The sequence below is a fragment of the Sinocyclocheilus rhinocerous genome, unplaced genomic scaffold (assembly GCF_001515625.1).
Source record: "Sinocyclocheilus rhinocerous isolate Xijiao unplaced genomic scaffold, SAMN03320098_v1.1 scaffold72, whole genome shotgun sequence".
Taxonomy (NCBI): Eukaryota; Metazoa; Chordata; class Actinopteri; order Cypriniformes; family Cyprinidae; genus Sinocyclocheilus; species Sinocyclocheilus rhinocerous.
In genome coordinates this window covers 3927616-3933482 of record NW_015628351.1, presented here as the reverse complement: position 1 = coordinate 3933482, position 5867 = coordinate 3927616, and the positions used below count along the sequence as shown (strand labels likewise).

The window sequence follows — 5867 nt, the reverse complement described above, 5'->3', positions numbered from 1 at the left end:
AGATCACATTATCAAAAACATTTCAGAGTAATCTATATTCTGCTCTATACATAAATTGCACTAGACAGTATAAAGATCAGCATTGTATAACTTCATACCTTGATTAAATCCTGGTCGTTAGCTTTACATAACATCATTTCATAACCAAACCGTGCGAGTTCTGTGTGCGAGAGAGAAAGCACAACAAAACAATAAGCATAAGAAAATAACAAAACAATTTGAAACAGAGCAGACCGAGATTTTGTTGGATCTTCTCTTTGTAAATAAATAAATATCAGAGTAACAGATATACTTATGCAAAACTGAAACAACTTACTTATTCTAACCTGTGCTTACTAAAATATATAAAAGAAAAAGTTATCATAATTTTATTTTAATTAAATTACAATTAGCGATCCTTATATAGAGTCCTTTAATGTTATCTAATGATTCTTGTTCTAAATATACCTGACAAGTTTTTAAACTATTATTACACTGAATGGCATGGTAAAAATGTACGTAGTCATTATTTTATGCTCAGAAAAAAATAACTTTAACAATACACATTCTAATGTAGGGGGGGGGAACCTAAATTTAAAGCTTAAAATGTACATTTAAAACGTATTGTTTTTATGCCTGAAAACCTTTTTTCGTCTTTGACCCATACAAAGGATTACCTTGAACTAAATCCTCATTCTGAGTTGCTTTAATTGTGGAAAACTTCTCCTTTAGGGATGGACAAATGCTTTGTAAAAACACACAAACAAAGTAAGGCATTTTAGTACACAGATTTGCAAACTACACATTTGTCATCATTCTAATCATGTTTGATAGTCAATCAGGCATCAGACCTGGCGCAAATCCATTTGAGTATATCAGTCCTGTGTAATGAAGGAGAGCAGAGGAGCTCCCGCACACTGTCCGGCTCCCGCAGGTACAGCCCATCCACCAGAGGACAGCCCAGACTCTGAGCAGTCAACACAACAGTTCAAACAGCTCATCTAGTTATTGTGTTACTGACACTTTGCTCTGGTTTCTTGTATTTGTCAGCTCGCTAAACAGATACATATGCAGCATACATTGAGCCTGACAGAAGAAACGATAACGTTAACTAAACCAGCAATTATATCAAGTACTGTATTTTTTTCTATTACACAAATGGTGTACTGAATTGTGGACAAAAGATAATATCTTAAACTATATGTTATTTTAATTATGTTAACCGTTACACACACAGCTGTTGTTAGCTCCTAAACTAGCAGCTCACAGACCCAAAACACTAACGTTACTACAGACCCAACACAGCCAGTTCTGAATTCGCGAAACATCAGAAAATGATTGTGTGTCATTGTCTGTGCGTGGTGTGTCTATTAAGATGTGTAAACTACCTGAAGGGTGTTGTAAACTCGCACAGACAGCAGCTGCTCTTTTGATTTGCCCGCCATGTTGTTATTTCTGCAGCTGAGCGAGTCCAAAGCTATGCGTTTGCGTCATTCAGCGCATGCGGCTACAGCGACCCCCGGCGGCCACAAGCATATTACAACGAAACACGATCCACAATAGGCTATACTGTAATTATACAGGCCTAAGTACGGTTTATAATATTTACCTTGAGCATTATAATAATTGAGGATTTGAGCATTTTTGTTTGGTGATTCAGTAAAACAAATAGTGTGGGTTGTTCATTTCTTATATTTCAGGTATGGATGTATGTATGTATGTGTATGTGTTCATATTTCTAAACATCCCCAAACTGTTTTTAAATCTTCATTTTAGATCATATGCAAAGTGATTTATCATTACATCCCAAAAATTTTTTGCTGGTACAAATCAAATCTCTAATGTACGTATGAAATTTTCAGCAGTGTTGCTATAAAGATGCAATAACCAAGAGGGAAAAAAAAATCAAACATTTTACTACATTCTCTATTGTGTCCCTTATGTAAAAAGGTGTCTTTCACATAAACTGAGAAAAAGACAAATTCATAGTTTGTTCAGATGTGCTGCCTAAACATTACAAAATATCACATGAGATCTTTTGCTGAGATATGATATGGAGTACAATGTCCAGTAAGTTGTTTGGTAAATACATGTCGATGACATGAAAGGCAGGTTGAGTGGCAATACAATCATGTGAGCAGTCCTTGTGTGCTTATACATCATCAATGAAGTTTAAAGATCTGGTCTGAGCGAGTGCAGTTTCAAATATTACACTGCCCCTGAAACAAGGGGATGAGATGTAAAGTTAGTACAGTCTGAGAACTATCCCGACGTGGGAATAAAGAAGGGATAGATGTTCATAGACGTGCAGATTTCTCATTGGGACATTACCTCAATTAACTTAACTATAAAAATGATGGAAAGAATGAGTATAAATCTATTTTCTAATGATACTTTGCTGTTACTCTGCTCACCCTCCAGACTCAAATCCCAAAGCTGTGATGAAGATGTTGATAAGAACAGTAAAGAACACAAACACAGTTGCTGCGTCATTCATTGTGTTAAGTCTCGGCTGATTCTTAACATCATTCAGGTCATACTTCACTGAAGGGAGCAAGAGAAAACACATCAGTGTTACATCAATGAAATTACAGCAGAATAATTTCAAAGAGATAACTAACCAATGAAGATGAGCAGGAGGCCAACAATGACCTGCAGTGAGATGGACAGTGAGATCAGAGCGATGAGAGGAACGTAGAAGCGGTGCTGTGCTCCTTCCTGAATGCAGCACTGTCTTCAGCTGAGAGGAGTTCGCCATCAGAAGAGCCACATCCAGCATGCTCTGCGCTGCACTCTTCTTAGTAGCGTAATGATTCATGTTGAAGCGATGCTGTGCGTTCCCTGCGCCAGGAGCCTGACAGGGAGTGAACATTACATAAAAAAATCTATTGGTGAACACTGTAAACATTCAACATAATTTATATTATATATAAAATATGAAAAATTTGTTTGATGATCTGAATCTTTTAAGTGTGACAAATATGCAAACAATTAAAAAAACAGGAAGGGGGCAAAAACTTTTTTCACACCACTGTATATATATTTTTTTTTTTCACCAGCCAAAAATAACATTCTGAGTTTTTAAACGTCATTACATGATTATACTGTAGTAATACTTAACATGTAATGCATTTAATATTAAGTAATTATCCTACTTGTTAAAGTTCACATGCTTAAATACGTATAAGGTACATGTAGTATCAAATAATATCATATTTTAGTAATATTCCTACTGTCTCGGGGGGTATATTAGTACCTATAATGTACAGGTACCATCCCTGTAATAGCTTTTCTACTTTTTCTGAGAGCGTACATATGATTTTATTGCTAAGATGATGAAGAAATCTGCCGACAAATGCAATACAACATAGGTTTTTAAGTTATTGAGTAATTGAGACCCCAGACCGGAGGGTTAATAGCCTATATGTGCATGATATGATAGTGCTCAAACATTTGTATCCAGAATATTGAGCTGAACATCAAAATAAGTCTTGAGGGTTAGTGCTATATACTGAAACATATACATTCAAGTTCATACAAATATAAGTGTTGTATCATATGTGTAATCATAATTTTTTTATTTCCCAAGAACATAATTCACAAAGATCCTCATTTTGTTCATATATTGTTTTTCTTATCTTACATTTCTTTTGAAGTGTTCGTGTAGCTTGTTCCTGTATAGTCAAGAGATGGATATATTTTAAACAGGGATTAAGGATAACAACTCTGTTTTGGTTATATACAAAAAGGGTGACTGTGATTTCACCAAGTACAACATGTTCCTGGATCAACATCCTTGTTGATCCTGGAACAACATTCCAATTAACCAATCAGAATTGAGGGATATTCAGGAAATATCTGTTTTAGGCTTACAATCAGGGTTAGGTGCTTCTACACCCTTGGTAATCAGCTATCATTTCACACTGATTTTAGAAATATAAATTATGGGTAGGGTTAGGTTTAGGGGTAGGGATTGGGTTTAGTCTATATTTTTCGACAGTAATGTTGATCCAGGATCAACAAAAGATGTTTATCCAGGAACATGTCTTACTTGGCAAAATCACGACGACCATACAAAAGATGGGAATGAAAACATCCCCAAGGTAAGACTGCAGTTGTGTGTCTGTCAGTCAGCATAGCAGTTTTGGGTGGTGATGAAGGGTGTTCTCCAGTTCTTTCAAACCTAACGTTACATTATGTAAGAGAAGCCAATATGTACACTCCCTAATATGCTATTTATAGTTACAAAACAGAACTGGTTTAATTCCTCTTTTACATGCTAAATGCACTCTAATAGATGTTTATTACAATATTTTGTAAAACTGAATATAGGTTGACTAATCGATAAACCTGTAAATAAAGTGATAAGAACGAATAATACAGAATATAAACCATTTTATGACCACCTATAGTTATCCCTTTAAGATAAATAACACAGCACGTCTCCATTTTATCCTTTTAGCGGTAAAACAGTTAAGTGTTTTGAAATTGAACTTTTTCCGTTTGTTTAATAAAAAGCATCAAACATCAAGAAAAACGTTACCTCTACCGTTCCTGATTCATTGAGAGGTTGTTTCTCCTCCATAGAGACAGATGCTTAGCTTTGAAGATTTTGCTTAGTTGGACTAGGTATTTAAAAGAAGCATTCGAGAAGCTCACGAATACAAAAACTGCGTGAGAAATGAATGATTTCTTCACTAAAACATAAACAACTGATTGCACCTTCAGCTCTGCCCAATGTTTGCTGGTTGTAAGCGTATTAGTAGTAGTGAGGACTGATTCATCCCAGTGACTCGAATCTTTTGTTTACTTTCACTAAAAAGAGTCGCTATGATTCGTTCAGGGACTCTTTCAGTAGTTCACATAGTTACGTCAGAAGGTGTGGTAATTACATCAGCGTTCCTTTAATTACAGGTTTTTAAGTCAACACATGTTGTTAAAACCTAAGTCTTGTTTACACAGTGATTACTCACCTCATGTATTCTATTGACACAACAAAACATCTAGATATTTTTTTAAACTCATCTACCAAGCCATTACCAAATAACAAAAACCAAGTATAATAACATAAAACAATTTTATCTTTTGTAATGATCTTTTTATGTATTTATCAGCAATTTGACTTGAAACAAACTATGAATGTAAATTGTGTACTCCCAGGATGTTTTGCTCCAGCCAAGCCAGGGGACTGCTCACTAATGCTCACTTACCTCATTCCATGACAATTCATCCAGCATCCCTGCACCATCCCAGCTCCAAATAGTAAATATTATATATTCTTATTAAGCAGAGCTCCATCATGGGAAGCAAGACAGTTACATTAACCTTGTCTCCCATTGGCATCATTTAATTCAGATAAATGGCATGTAAAAATTATAGTTAATCACTTCACATGTAAGTCACATGTTCTCTTCCAGTCTAAGTGGGCAGTTCCTGACCAGAGTAACCTGCAATGAGAACCAGAACAAACTATGTACAGAATACGAAGTTTGACAATATGTGATGCAAAAGTATTGGACACCTTGTTGCCCATCCCAAAATGATAACCAGAATTACTTCATCTTTCCAAAAAAAGATTTCCTTTAAGGGAAGGTGTTCTGGCAGTTTGTGAAGCAATGTCATCAGGCAGAAGAAATAATCACAGGCACACAATAAAACACAACCACAGACACTGGTCAAAGTTATTATTGTAGAATACTTTGATTTGATTTTTTTATACAGACAAAAAGTGTTGACTTATTTTCCCATTAAATTCTTAGATTTCCATACAGTATTGTCTACAGTATACAGCTGTGTTCTTTCATCACAGATAGATACTTTTTTCTCTTAAGTAACAGGCAGGTAATTATTAATATATTTAATAGTTGAATTTTTTTCTCTTTTTTTTC

General features: G+C 35.1%; 1 pseudogene; it reads right to left on the bottom strand.

Moving 5' to 3' along the window:
- Positions 1-1920: 1920 nt before the first annotated feature.
- Positions 1921-4697, bottom strand: LOC107737607 (ninjurin-2-like; annotated as a pseudogene).
- Positions 4698-5867: the final 1170 nt, after the last annotated feature.